This window comes from Juglans regia, chromosome 14, assembly GCF_001411555.2.
Source record: "Juglans regia cultivar Chandler chromosome 14, Walnut 2.0, whole genome shotgun sequence".
Lineage (NCBI taxonomy): Eukaryota > Viridiplantae > Streptophyta > Magnoliopsida > Fagales > Juglandaceae > Juglans > Juglans regia.
In genome coordinates, this window is record NC_049914.1 from 13797914 (window position 1) to 13814462 (window position 16549).

Sequence of the window (16549 nt, forward strand, 5' to 3'; positions counted from 1 at the left end):
GAACTATACAATTAAAACTAGATCATATAACTATACCAAAATATTTTAAATTAAACAACAACTATTATTTATTGAACTAGATCATATCTAAAGTGTTTAAAATAAAATTACATAGTTATCGTTTATTTTTGAAAGAAAACTTTACTTAACAATAATTTAAATCACTTAGAAAAAATTTCTGTAAATAAAAGATTTTAGACTATTATAAAAGAAAATAAAGCCCACCTATACATATTAAAATTTTTAGAACAGTTAACATAGCTTGTAACTCACGGGTAAAACTGTAATTTTATCATAAAAATATTTTATGCATGACCAACTTTACGCTAAGCTTCTATGAGACTTTGATATAAGAAAACATGTTCAATTCGTCAACTCATAGTCTGTGAGGCAGAGGCTCACCAATAGGAAATGAATCATGCAGCAAAGCAATGGGTTGGGTGGTGGACAATAGTGGTCGCGACGGTGGGGCACTGTGAGAGAGAGAGAGAGAGAGACCAACGAATGAGAAAAATATGTGAAAGAGATACAGTAAGCCGAGAGAGAGTGTGACAAGGAGGTGTTGTCGATGGCTTACCGAGAGGAATGCGATGGGCTAGGAGCGACATGGAGTGACCATCAGAGTTTTCTGTGCCGGTGGTAACGACGTGGAGGGGCTGGCACCGTGTTGGTGGCTTTCAACGACAAGGGGACAATGAGGATGTGTGGGGTACGGTGGTGCAAGGCAGTAATGTGGAGGACTTGTGGTGTTGCACCCAAGTTGAGCAGTGGCTATCACAGTGGTTTTGTTCTAGGCAGTTTGGTTTCGTGCGGGGGGTGACTCCTGTTGGGCTTCCGTGGTGGAAGGATGCGGCCTGGAGTTGAACGGCAGCTTGGTGGTCACGGCTAGGCAACCCAAGGTTGGCGGTTGGATGTGAAGATGCTGATGGCAATGAACGAGAGGGAGTTAAAGTAGTGTAGAGGTGCAATAAGGCAGGCTGCGGCAGCCCTATTCTAAGAGTTTCTTCATGCAGCACGGATAAATGTATGTATGTATACGCGACTGAAAACAAGAAAAATGAAAAAGAGAGATATGGAAGAAAGGGGGTGCGGTGGAGCAGAGGGAAAAAGAGATGAAGCCCTAGGCAACAGTGCATGAAAGCATATAAGGTGGATTTATATATGTGATGGAAACCCTAAGGGAAACACTAAGATGAAGAAATGTGCATGCCAAGGACATGAGGAAAAACTCTAGGGTTGAAAAAAGAAGGAAAAAAAACGGGCGCGAAAAAAAAAAAAAAAAAAAAAACACTTCTCACGAAATGGGCTTTTTCAGTGAATTATAGGCCCCGGCTCAAACTAAAAGAAATACTACAACTTTTCTTATAAATTTTCTCTGCCAATAAAAATTCGATAACCACCGAAAAAGAATCCTAGGCCCGTACTCTCTTCAAAAAAAATTACTCATGATTTCGAATGGGCTTTTCATGTCTATACACCCAAAAAAGGAAAAAAATTGAAAAGCAAGCCTAGTTGGAACCGGCTGTTACAAAACCCAACCACGGCCAACGTGAACAGAATGGAAATGCCCTTGTTTTAGACAACCCAAAATAGAGCAACAAGCATGCACCATGGACAACCCCCCTTCCCCCACACTGTGAGTATAACCCTCCATGCTGCACCACCATGCTCCCAGTCCAACAGTAAACCACCCAGAACGCAACCTCTCCTCAACCATCGTGAGTCCTCGCCATTGCACCAAATGGTTGCTCCATCAACAACCTCCCTGCCCAGACATATGCATGTGTCCCTCTATCCGTCCACCATACAACGCCGTCACCACGTTCAGCCTGGGTCAAGTGGCAGCTTTACTCTCTTCCATCATTTATGTCGCCCATGGTGTCTCCTCCATCTTGAAGCTTCAACCTCGGCTCAACCACCCACCATCATTTTTCCTTATCCTCTCAGTAAGCTCTGCCGCCCAACACTTATTTTCCCTTCCATGTTTTCCAGCCATAGGTGCAAACCGTTACCCCTAGTGTTTAGAAAAGCGTAGATTTTTTTTAAAGTTCATATACCTTGCTGCCCTTGGTTTGTAAGCCATGAGAAAGCATTCTAGACTTGGGCTAGGCTTGGTTCTGTGTGAGTTGGTATAACATGCATTGTTTTAAAAAGCTGGGCTAGGTTTAATTGTAATTAGGAAACTATTATAGTATTTTAAGTTGGGCTAGGCTGAAAACAAATTTTAAGGGTGTGTGCTTCAAATAGGCGATGTTCAGAAAATTAAAGTTGTATACATGAATACTAGATTTACAACTTTAATGTCAACATTATGGAGTTAATATGATTTTAGGTATCATTTGGAGAAATTATATGAAAATCAAAATATTTTTGGGAGGGACGATATTGTAAGGTTCCGAGGATTTTTTGTTTTTTAGACATTAAGGAAATATAGATTTTTTTTTTATTAATTTTTTTTTTATATCTTAGGTTTGAATAAGGGAAAGATTCGCACTTTGATATTGCCTAGTTTGGCCACTAGGGATAGCACAACCCTACCACAGGCGTTAAACATGATATGGTGATATGATATGATACGATATGATATGATAAGATGATGATGTTTAGTCATGTTATGCCAATGAGTCTTTGAATATGGACAGTTGATTTTTGAATATGAACAGTTTGAATTGTTGTTCTGATTTTTTGATAACACATTTTGAGATCTGCATATTGAAATTGAAATGATTTGTTTCTACATTTCGAACTATCTGAAAATGCTCATGTTTACATACTAGTATATGTCTTTTACTTACTGAGATGTTGATAAGTCACCCCTTATCTCCACAATAGTTTTCAGATTATTTAAATGTTTCAGTTGAGGATGAAGATTTGGGAGTATGGGTGAGATTATTTAAGTATAGTGAATTAAGCACAAAAGAATGCCATTGTTATTGGAGAATGTTATTTAATAGAGTTGATGTGGTCTGATGACGTGATATGTTGAGAGGTTGACATTTTTATTAAGTCTTTGTGATGTGTTTAGTTAATTATTTTTGGAATAGTTGGTTTAAATCATTGAGAGCTATGTGTAATTGAGAAATATAAACTTGTACCATATCTCTCAATGTGATACGGGACCAAGGTGTTACAGGAATACACACCTATTTATGTAGAGCCAACAACCACATGCCACGTGTCTCACATGCACAACTCACTTCTAGGTTACTTTGTATTTAGACGTAAAAGTGGGAAGGGGGAGTAAGAGAAATTAGGGTTTTGGTAAACCCAAAGGACTTACACGCCACCCATAGAATTTTGGTAAGTTCCAAGGTGCAATGATTTGAGAAAGGGAAGGGGTGCATGGGGGCACTACAATTTAGAGGCACAAGTCTCCAAGAGACTTCTAGGGCTTCGGCCAAATGGTTTGCACGCCAACCATGGAGAAGTCAACCACTCCTTTGACATTTGTCATGCGTGGAGGGAAAGCATGAGAGTATCTAGAAGAGACGCATGAGGAAGAGGAAGAGAAGCTTGGGGAAGGCACATGCCCACACATGTATCGAGATTCTAGAAGAATCTTTGTGAGAGGAAGAGAAAGAGGTGGGCGGCTAGGGCAAGACCCACACGCCACATGTCACTTGCCTAGGGAACCAACACCCACACACCACCCAAGTCTAGAGGAGAGGAAAGGTTTCCTAGGGAACCAACACTACACACCACCCAAGTCTAGGGAAGAGGAAGAGGCCTTGTGGGGAAATGAGGAGGTCCGGCCAGCACACACACGCCACTTGCCAAGTGGCAAGCATGCACAAGTTCATCCTCCCAAGAATGATTGAGGGTTTTTTTCTTTGACCTTTTTAGTCATCGAATTCATTGAACCTAGACATATGAGGAGGGGTACTTTTTGAAACTAGGGTTTTGGATGAAGGGATTTCACACGCCACTTAAAAAAAGGGACTCTTGATTTTCCCAAAGCAACACCAAGATGAGGAAGATGAAGGGGTTTCAACCATGGTTTCACATGGCACCTATGCTTGAGTCTCTTGCTTTTCCAAGGCTAGAATGTGAGAGAATCAAGGATGTTTATAAAAGAGAAAGGGTCGACGGGTGAAGGGTCTTTTTGGACAAATTTCAAGTTCTCACTCTTGCTTCTCTTCTCCTCCAACATGCCTAAGCCCTTTTTCTCACCATTTCTCTCACCATTTCTCTCATCATTTCTTGTCAACCAAACATCATGCATGTACCCTCTACCTTCATCCAACCGATCTCACAAGTGAAGAAGAAAGTGGTGAATCTACCCAAGAGGAAGGAACGCGCATTATAAGAACCCTACGCCCATCATCATCCACACACACACACGACCATGCTTTCTTTTGCACATCCACATTCGGGAAAGGCTAGGGTTTCTTCTCAAGGGAAGAATCGATCCAGCACTTGCATTATACACGTGAGCATGATATTTTGGAAAGGAAGAAGGCCACAACCACTCTCTTGAGTTGGAACTAGGATCCCTTATCTCTATAGAGTTCGACCATATGAGTCAAGTCTGGATGTAAGAGGAACCCTTCTAGTCGTGAAATGGAGTTCATAAGCCATGACGGAGTAAACCCTAGACACGCCACACTTACACATGCATCCACTCGAATTAGGGTTTTTGCTTGTGTCTTCATCCAGTATTGTTTAATGTATTTTCAGCTTGCTATTTGTTAATTCTATGGATTTTTTGTAAGTAGAATCTCAACCTACTTTGGATAATGTTTGTATATGCCACATAAACATTACACTTATTTGCTATCCTACGCACTCATTGATTGATGATAATCTCTTGTTATGAAATTGGATTTACATGATGATCTTGTCATGCTTACTTGTTATCATGTTTTCGGATATGCTTAGAAATAATAGCTCAAGTTGTTGGTTATAACATGTTTTATGAGTTTCAATGATTCGGCCTTGTCTATATGTATAAGCACGAGTTTAAACATTGTTCTTCCGTTTTGGTATATGTTGAGTGGTTTGCCTATGTTGTAAACAGAGTATTCGAATATTCTAATGTTTTCAAGTCATAATCTGAGATGTTGAATGTTTGACTACATGACTCACAACATTCACATGTTCATATAGTCCATGAAAAAAAAAGTGTTACGAGTCTCATGCCACATGCATTTGGGTTGTATAGCAATTTCAAAGAAAAGAGTCTATACAAGTTTTATAACGACCCCAAATGCTAGGACGGGAAAATGTCATGGTGCAACTCCTCTGTTCAATTTGGAGTGTTTAAATTGGAATGGTGGCCCCTAGGTTGACAACGTATCGTCGATGGGCCTCAAATGGATCCTTGTAGAAAGGATACCGGAGTTGAATAGCACCTAAAGCTAATGGGTGCCTCACAAGTGTCATATGCGGTGAAGGAGAAATTGCGAACTGCCGCATAGTTAAGGATTTTGACATAGTCACCACGGTCAAGCGGGCCGTTGGATGATGCAGTAACTAGCGAGAAACCAACGGTGCATAGGGTAGCCGTGAGGTATACAACTATATGTTACAAGAACTGAACAAGGCTGAGTTAACGATATATTGTTCAATGTGCAAAGATGGAAAAGATGTTTTATTTAAATGTTGAGTTGCATAAGCCAAGTTTTTGTGTAAAGTACATGTCCATACAGTCATTTCATGGTTTGCCTTTAGATCCTTATGTTATCGGTTGTATGTTGTTTGTTTCCTTACTAAGATTTCTCTAAATCTCCCCATGGTAGTTTTCACTACCATTCCCAACTTGGAATGGTTGAAGTTGTTACAAGATAGGAGATCGAACATGAGGAAGAACAAGAGGCCAATACCCCGGATAGTCAAGGAGGCCTTGAAGACCCCAGAGAGCTCGTCGAAGCCATCCATAGTGGAGAGGTTTGAAGCCGCTGACCAGTTCTTTATAGAAGTGCTACAGCTCTTTGAAGAGCTAAGGAGGATACTTAACAAGGACAAGACCAAATAGAGAAGGCCTTGTAAGGTTTTGTTAAGGACCTTGGAAGATTTTAGTCAATTGAAAACAAGAAAAGAAAAAGGGATTTATGGTGTATTTTAGGAGATCCCTGTTGTTTTGGGAGATTTCGAAACACTGTTTATTTTCAAGTACTTTGAACAAAAATGAAATCTTTTGGGATAATTAGTTTATGGTACCATGTTATTTTACAAATTGCTTTAAATCTTACTTAGATTTACATAAATTTTTGCTACAATTTATTGCGTACTACTAGAATATTATAGGTGCATTGCATCTTAACTGTCATGTATGGGGGTATGTAGCCTTGAGTTACATGTCCTGACGCTTCAATTACCGTCCAATCCCAAGCGGAGGATAGGGGCATGACATTAGAGAACTTCCATCAAGCTCAACATTGAGTCAACAGAAAGGCAGCTACAACAAGGGATTGACAGAAGCTATGCAAGATGGAAAAAACTTGGTCAAATGGAGATAAAAGCTAATTAGAATGTAGTAGTTGACGTAAAAGCAAGAAGGGTGGGACTTGGCAATATTATGAGAGATTCACATGGAGATGTTTTAGTCTCTTTATGTACTAGCTACAATCTCTCTATTCAAGCTTGTGTTGATGAAGCATATGCATTGAGTATGGCATTGGAGTTTTGCAATGAATTATGTTTCTCACAATTTACTTTTGAAGGTGATGTCAAAGTTGTTATCCAAGCAACAAATAGCAAAGAAGAAAATTGGACTTGAGATGGGCAGATTATAGTAGATACAAAAAGAATGCTACTTGGAAGACCTCGGTGGAAAGTTCAATTTATTTATAGAGAGGCAAATGTAGTAGCACGCGAGTTAGCAAAACTTTCACTTTCATATAATGTAGAACAATTTTGGCTAGAAGAAGGGCCAAGTTCGATTGATAAGTTTGTTAATTTTGACAAACATTGTAGTGATTGAAGGATAAATAAAAGTTCCTATGATTAAATTGTGAAGGAGACTCCTTAGCTAGGGTGACGCCTAGGGAATATCTTTCAATGATGGCATTGTCCAAGTACGCACACCGATCTTTGGCCACGTGAGGAGTGTTGTTGTTGCTTGTCCAACCCTGGGATCATTTGGTAAGTCTTTGGTTGTTTGGGCATAAAGAAGATCTCGTTTCGATTCATGACATGCATACAACTACCACTGTGTGAGTGATCCCTCTCTAACTGCCACTTCACACTTGATCATCTAACTATAGTGTGGATGGGTAGTTTGTCAGGCTTTCTTGTTATATCTATAGACTTTTTTGAATTGGTTCATGACCTAGTTGATTGTGTTTGGTATTTATTTGTTGACCACGCACCATTCTATTGTCTTGGATAAGGCATCTCCAGATAAGCAGTAGCTGCAAATAATAGAAAGGAGTGAACGTCCATCTTGTTTAATTAGAAAGTTATTTTGGAATTGTCTCGACCTAATGGCTCCTCCCCTCCCCCCACCCCCATCCCCAAAGTGGTTCATGCGCCTGACCACTTATGACCATTTACTAAAATCCACTTGAGACAGGGAGACCAAGTGAATAGATCATTACATGATACCATAGACAACAAACAGTGTTAATAAACTTTAAATTCTGAGATAATGCAAGATAAAGATAAAAACTAAGCTTGCAGATAAATGTTATAACCATTGATGCATGTTCCCTTTACGTGGTCATTATTCATTGGTAATGCTCGGTTCTAAATTGACCATTATTATATGTACCTATTATTTGCTTATTCATATCTGATTATTGTAATCTGCTCACTTGTTTTCACACTATTGGCATTGGATCTTTTGCTTACAGGTTTTTCAAATTGGCCATTTCCTTTAGAAGTGTCGGTCTAAATTTCTCGAAAATAACAATCACCATTGGAAGGGATATTTGGGTCCTCTTTGACGTACAAGGCTGGCGGCCCACGGGAGCATGGTATCAACAAGGGAAAAAAATTATTCGCAAGGGGATAATGCCCTAAGATGAAGGCAGTTATCCTGAGATGGATAACCCCTATAAATCAGAGATGTTATGCACTCCTCGTTTGTGAAGGGATAACTAGAGATAAATGTAGGAAATAGATGGTTGTCTACTCCCTTGACATTTTCTTGCATCTCTATAAATGGTACATCAAGGTAACAAATATTTTCCTGAACCTCTTAAGATATTATATATTCAGACCACTTCTCTAACTTAGGCATCAGAGCTTATCTTAGGCACCCAGTGCAGTCGAGTTGTTCATTGCATGTCATTCAAATGGCTGATGATGTTAAACACGTCTTTTACAGTGGCGTTGTCTATGGTATATGATAGATTCGGGCGCCTCAGCCCCATCCACGCCCATAGAGAAGGCATTGTACATATTCGTAGAAAAGTCGCAGACACTGGGCGTTGATGCCGGGGAGAGGAGATAAGGAAACTCGAAGGGCTGCGAGCTCACTGGTTCAGTGCCCTTGCTGGGCAAGTCAAAATCAAAGGTTGTCGCCAAGTCAACAAGGGCTTGGCCCATGAGCCCAGTAAGGTCGTCGAGACCCAACGACACAAGGGGGAGACCCTGACCAGAGAAGCTTTAGGCATCTTCTCCCAAGGGGAAGCATCAATGGCCCCCTCACTAACAACAAGGTGGGAATCAGAATGTGCTCCTCAATCTTCCTCCACTTCTGCCCTAGCGGCAGATCCCTCAACCTTGCCCCTGACGACGCCATTAAGAGGGCGCTTGTGAAAAGAGCCATAAGATTGAGAAACACGCCTCTTCCCCCCAGGTCGGAGAGCACGTCTCTTCGTCGGGGGCACCACGACCATAAGTTTACATCCCCTGACATGGGCACAGCTGGGTACCACCAAGAACTTTTTGATATTGGCAGCGGAAAGCAAATCCTGCATCACCAAACCACTCTTGTCATTTTCCTTCGCCCACTGAAGGACTATGTCAACACGAGAATACTCCTTGTCAGTTAAGTCCAACAGCAAAATTTTGTCCTCAAGGACCCTTCCCCAATTAGCACGGACTGAGTAATCCCAATCACTACCATCTCGTCGACAAGATAGTCCCAATCACTACCATAAACAAAAAAGAACTTGTTTTGCCACTGCTTGGCATTGGAATAGCAAGGCTTGAAGGCCACCAAACACTGCGACCTAATGCCAAAACCTCAGACGTTACCCAGCAACGGCTTCACCCCATAGAACGAAAGAAACTCTTTCGCTATCAAATACGGGTAGACTCTCCCAAAGGCTCCAAAACCATGCAAAAAATCACGCATGAACACATAAGAACATGCCAAGCGTGCGAGTGAAGCTGGGCAGGGGCTAATCCCAAGAAATCCAAAACATCACAGACAGGACGTATGAAAGGGAATCGCAGCCCGTGCGTCAAGGCACTCACTGTAAGGGCCACGTTGCAGGCAAAACCTTCTTCGTCAGTACACCTTGCCCCAAGAACAGAAAGCTTCGCCGAATCTGGGATTTAGTAAGTGGACCTCAGCTTCACCAAATCTCACTCGAACAGGGTGGAACGCCAAGAAAAACCCTCAAAAGAGGTAGGAATTTAACTGAGGGAAGACTCAGCAGCAGGTGAAGGAGAGGCCCTCATCGGAGTTTGGCTGGAAGAATGGATGGGAGTGCGAGAAGACCCACAGCTAGCCATTGCAAAAGAAATACACTCTTGAAGATAACACTATCAAAGCGCTTGAGCAAGGAGAAAAGGAGATAGAAGGAAGAAGATGTGACGCTCTAAGATTCTGCTTTGGATCGAAAGGGCATCTGAAGCGTCAAGACATGCAACACAAGATTACCTACCCTTGTTCATGAAAGATAAAGATGCAATGTTCCTAACATGCATCTAACAGTATGTAATATTTGCAGTGGATAATATTTTACATAATCATCCAACAAGATTACACTTGACATAATCACAAAACTCTTTAGCAACAAGTTCCAAACATTTTAACTAAAATACAACTCTTGAGTTTCAAGGTTTGACCTATTTCAAAGCATTTCCAAGAACTCCAAATATCCAAAAAAATTCTTTTAACATGTTCATAACACATTTCCAAGAACTAACATGCTTTAAATTAACACATAAAAGTCATCAAAATTACAAAGCATCACTCGAAGCACTCGGCTCCACACTTAGCCAAAAAACAGAATTTCTTTCACAACTAGCTTTGAACAAACACTTGATCTAAGCATTCTATGGTGAGATCTTCAGACCAAAACTTCACATGGTTTAAAAATGTGTTCTAAAGTATATCCAAGCATTAAACTTAAAATCACATGGCTAAAATTACTCAAAATATGGATCTAACTAAAGACATCAAACTTTTGACCCAACCATATGATCTCTTGCATAACAATTCACATATTTGAAACCAACGTCACAAAGCTTCAACTAACATCCTAACATGTAGATAAAATGTTTAGGATCATCAAATAAAAATATCAAAGCCATGGAGTAAGATTAAACCATAAAAGACTAAAACTTTTTTAAAATAGAAACTGTTTTCCCTCTTCCAATTTCTAAGTTTCTAGATCTGAGAAAAGCTTTCATAAAAAACTTTAAACATGCAACTAATCTCCAACCACCATTCATATATATATCTTAACAAAACTCCATAAAAATTCTAGACCAAGACTTGTCTATTAGCTTGGTGAAAAACTCCAAAACACAACACACTAGCCAAATTATCGCCCAGATTGACCTTTTTACTGTTAACACAACTTTTGACTGATCCAACGACCATGAAATCGAACGAACAAATACCCAGGAAAACTAGGGTCATAGAAAAACAACTTTCATGAAGGAGTACTTATGAGACGAAACCTAAAAGAGTTTCAGAAATGGCACACAAAAAGATACAGAAATCTGCCCGAGAGAGCTCCTAAGGGTTTCTTTGTAAGAATATGAGTAGAAAGTTGTGAAGTGAATGCGGAAATGGCCTGCACGCCTTTTACACATTATGAAGAGTGAATGTATGGCCATGTATGACACCTTTAGGCAAGAGTAGTGAGTGGGCTTCACATCAAGCTTGACTTTGGGGCATGCTTTGGGCAGAGGTTGGTCTGCCATGGGGGAGGGAAAACTTGCTCAAGAAGCTTTGTCAACTGGCCAAAATTCTTGGGCCTTAGTCGAATGGGCTTCATTTGGGGTTTAGAGAGGGTTTGGTTAGGGTTTTAGACGCTATCAAGTCCAAATCTAATTTTGCTTGGCTCAATAAAATTTTCAAGGTTTAAAGGGGTAGATAAAGATGTCATAACATGAATTTAAGGAATTAATAGCATGTGAAAGTGGTATAATCAAGTGATTAAACACAATGCTAGAAATCAGATCAATTAGGGTTTTAGCTTAGGTGGTTTGATCTCACATCTTAATTTCCTTCATAATCCTTCTCATGGTTCCTCTTGGTGACAAGTGTCCAATACTATTCACCTAGTGTGATTAAGATCTTACCAAGTGTCCAAATAAAACTTCTCCAACGTAATTTAGACATTCCACACAGTCATTCTCTACGCTAGATGTTAATATTGAGATTACTATTCACTCCAGAAAAGTGCAGAATAAATTTTACACTGCGAAATCTTAAATATACATACTAAACTAACCATGAAATTCATTTATCAAAATTCACCCTAAGTGCCTTGAAATAAACAAAATGCATTTTCAAACAAGCATTTTATTGTAAAATTGAAAATTGGATTATTGCATCAAAAAAGCCTAAATAACCAACTGAGTCTAATGGCATAGTCCATATTGCATTCTGACACTTTTAACTATCTCAAATAAATAAAATCTTTCTTCTGGCACCATAGTGAGTGGCAACACTGACGATGCTGACAGACTAAAAGCTACACGATTGGTTAATTCATGAAAACTTATGAAATTTTCACGATATTCATAAAGTCTAAAGAAATTCCACCATTGAATTTCTAGCCATCTGTTACAGAAGAGGTGCAAAAAGAGGGGGTACGAGCAAAAGGAAGTGAATCGAGAAAGATCAGAAAAGGTAATCATGAGGGTTCTTGGAAATCCGAAAGGTTGGTTGCACCAATAGTTACCATTTCTTTCAAATAAAGGACGTCGAAAGAGCGCAAACGTCTATGGCTGACATGAGCCACGTTTTGAGGAATGAGTATAAACTTAAGCTCATACATTATCTATCATGGACCCTCGGAGGGGTAGGAAAGGTCGAAATCAGGCTAACCGCCAACCTATTGTAAGCCAATGGGGTAAGGATATCACGTGGGCATAGAAGGTGCCAAACTAGTAAATTTCCTATGTTCTGGCACAAAGGAAATTAGCAGGGGGTAACTGGTGGGGATATTTGGGTCCTCTTACTGCCAAGCCCCCGGCTGGTAGGTCGGCCCAACTTACCACTTTGACCTACAAGGCTAGCGGCCCAAGGGCTGACGGGAGCATGGTATCAACAAGGGAGCAACATTATTCGCAATGGGATAATGCCCTGAGATGAAGACAGTTATCCTAAGATGGATAACCCCTATAAATCAAAGTTGTTATCCACTCCTCTTTGTGAAAGGATAACTAGAGAAAAACACAAGGAACGAATGGTTATCGACTCCCTTGACACGTTCCTGCATCTCTATAAATGGTACAAGAAGTTAACAAATGTTTTCCTAAACTTCTTGAGATATTATATTTTGAGACCGCTTCTCTAACTTAGGCATCAAAGCTTATCTTGGGCACCCATTGCAGTCAGGTTGTTCATTGCAGGTCATTCGAGTGGCTGGTGGTGTGAAACACGTCTTTTACAACCATCATGGTGGATACTGAACACATCCTAATGCCTGTTGGGAATATGCAGGACATCTTTTCCTGTTTAGATACCCATTCCAGAGTAATCAATACCTAGTGGCAAGATCTATACTAATCTACTGTGGCACCCGCTATGGTGAACCTTGCTCCCCCACTCGAAAATGGCTTCTCAAACCTACCATTGGAAGATCTTCCTAGACCGTCCCTTGGGAATGGAGACCTAAGTGATCAAGTTTACCATAGATGCTTGCAAATAAAATATCACTTTTGTTAGAAGAGGGAGTTTTGTGATGTATTATGATCCTTTTTTTCTTGTAATATTTTTCAACCTTTTGTTTGCAATACATGTAAGGGAGGACTATGTTATATAAGTAATGAATTACTTTCCCCATCAATTATGCCTTCTGGAAAGTATGTATATTTCTTTTTTGTTGTGAGTTATTCAAAGTGTAAAAAAGGGATACCCATAATGGGCACCCATTTCCCTTGTCTTGGGGGTTATGAAGTGGCTATCATGCCCACTTCATTGACGGCTGGCCCTTAATGGCCAATCGGGGGTTAAACTTAGAGGGACTATTTACGTAGCCCCTCCCCTCTTGTGGATGAGACACTTGCATCACAAGCGATCTCTCTCTCAAAAGTATTCTCCCTAGTCACGACATCTAAGTTGCGAAATTTGAGTGTTGCTCTGGTATTACCATGTAGCACACTCCACTATCGATGTGAAGATCGTGGGCGAACAACGACGCTGGGGAATCCATGGAACAACCGCACCAGAAATATGATTTACTAAAGAGGTAATATCACTTCCACAGTATACTTTGATTTAGTATTTCTAACACAAAGAAATACGTACATATATATATATACCTATATATAAATACATATATATCACTAGATAAGCATTCTACTCGTTTTGATAACATTTCTTAAATAATATAAAGAATATTTCAAAGTACTTATGGGTCGTAATAGCTGGCTTTTTATGGTATCAGAGCATAATTTCTTAACAAAGCCTATATTGTTAGAAAGGCTGGGTGTTATGGATGCTTCTATTGTTTCTATTAACTATAACATGCCTTCGATTGAATATTTTATTGTACTTGATGCAAACCTAGTTGGCATAGTGAACAAATTTAGTTGAGAAATTATGGTGCAATTTTGAGTTTTCTCTTGAACGTTGATCATGTCAATGTTACATAGGCTCTAGTTCTAACTTTGTAGGCCAATCGAAAGTTGAGTCTAGACTGAAGTCAATCTGAAATCATTGCATGTGCAGGTGGATTTGTGGCACAAAAGCTAATTGGGATAAATTTATAAAAATTGTGTGAAGAGAGGATCGAGTTAGACTAGTAAAGAGTTCTATGCTTCTTCTACGTGCATTATTGATAGCAAATTTGTGGAATGCTCTCGCTTTGTGAGTTTTAAAACCCTGAATAAAGTCTAGCCTTAAAACCTAGGTTTACACACTCAACAGCAGAGTTGAAGTCGACAAATCACTACAAGAGATTTGACTTTTAGGGAAGAAATTTGTCGTGGTCGAATTAAATTTCTTCCCTAAAAGTAATTTTTGGAGACGAAATTTTCTCCAAAAATTCATAAGCCACTAAATTGGTTTGAATTGATATTTATCCATTCGAACAAGATATTTTGTGATGAAAAAAATCGTCTCAAAAAGGAAAACCATTCGAATATAACAAAATAGATTCGAACCTGGAATTAATGTCTCTTTGAATAGTATATAATATGTTCGAATAATTATATTAGCAGGAAATTAACTTATTTTTTCAGGGGAAAGTTAATAACCGGTCGAATTTAAATTTATTTGTTCGAACAAACATTTTTTCCATTAATTTGTTTATCATCATTAATTTGTGTATATATTTTTTCCATTACAGTAATAAATATTTTTTCCATTAATTTGTTATCATTTTCAAAATATAAAAATGTGTTTATATTATATATTATGATTTGCAATGATTTAAAATATTTATAAATTCGTAAATTAATTTTATGTAATTAATTTCAAAAGTTTATAATGATTTCTTTTTTGTAAAATTTATAAAAATTTAACTTTAAAGATAGTATCATTTTTTATATTATCATGAATGACAAGTAAGATGAAAAAAATAAACAAGGTAGCAAACACAAAAAATAAAAATCATGCATTAATTACATCTCAAATATATAATGTTCAATACAATATAAAAAAGTAAAATAATAACTAAAATGATCTATTTGCTAAGTAGATCAACATCCTCTTGTAACATTTTAATCGTCATTCCAGATCCCTAATGTAACGCCCCGTCCCCGATGGTTCGGAGAGTTAACTCATAATACATGATAATCAATTCCAACATTTCTAAAACTCTTCCAAAAGCTTCAAATCAAACGTAAACACTTCAAACTTAATTAACCACACAAACTCGTATATAAAATCCTCAATACAGTAACCCCAAAAAATTACCAACTTCTCTACATGTCACCCAAACTCACATTTCCACAATATAATTATGAAAAATCACCAATACTCATAGAAAACTTTCTATTCTTAAGCAACTATTCTTAAGTCATCTCACCCAATTCTTCATAGTCCTGATCCTCAGCTGAAATATCCAAAAATCATCTGAAAATATTGAAGATAAGAGGGGGTGAGTTATCAACAACTCAGTAAGCAGAGAGCATATACTAGTATGCAAACATGAGCATTTACAAATGTTAGAATGCAGAACAAAACACCTTATTTTCAGAATGCAAAATCAGAACATGTTATCAAAAATATCAGAGCGAAAGTTCAAAAATATTCTTTTTCAAATTCTTTTGGCATAGCATAACTGAACACCATCGTACCAGAGCATCATATCACATCAAAGGCCATGTTTAACCCCCCCCCCCATGGTAGGGTTGTGCAAACCCCGGTAGCTAACCGAGCAGAAACAGAATGTGAATCTTCCCCTTATTTATTCTCGAAACCCCGAGTGTGCACACAGGAAAGACCACCAGAAAACCACTTTGTTTCTAAAGTGGGTGCACTAGAAACAAAACAGTTGGTACCAACCCAAACAGAAGCCACTATTAGCACCCGTGGTAGGTCAAATAGGTCACCATCCACAAAGCACATCCCGATTCAAAATGTCATGCCAAAAGTTTTCAGAAATTACATCATATCTGAGTACAGAACATCTTCAGAGCATAACAGAGTTTTCAGAAATCACATCATATTAGTGTACAGAACGTCTTCAGAACAGAACAGAGTGTTTAGAAATCACAAAACAGAATTTTATGCATAAACTTTCATATTCGCTCTCTTTTGCACAGTTCATAAACAAAATGCAAAATAGCTCATGTCTACACCAGTCATGCCAGAAAATACTTTATTCTTAAACAGAATCTATGAGTAATGCAGAACAAATAACTGAGGTAGTTCAAATCACTTTTCATAACAAAACACGCATATTTTTAAAAATCAACCTCAGCCCATCTTATTTTTATGCAAATCTAGGATAGGAACCCCGTTTACCTGGATGACTTAGCTTTTCAGAATTTTCCTCAAAAAATGTCGAGTCAACTATAAATCGTCACCTATAAAAATAATCATGTAATTTCCGTAAGTTTTTAATCAATCACAGATTTCGATATTTAAGCCTAAATTTCTTAAATAACCTATTTTAATTCCTCAAAACTTAAAACCTTCATAATCCCAAAATATATCATCACTTCCTAAAATCACCAATATCCACCATAACCCACGTCAAACACAAAACACCAATATTTAAACCCGAAACAGCCAACAAATCTC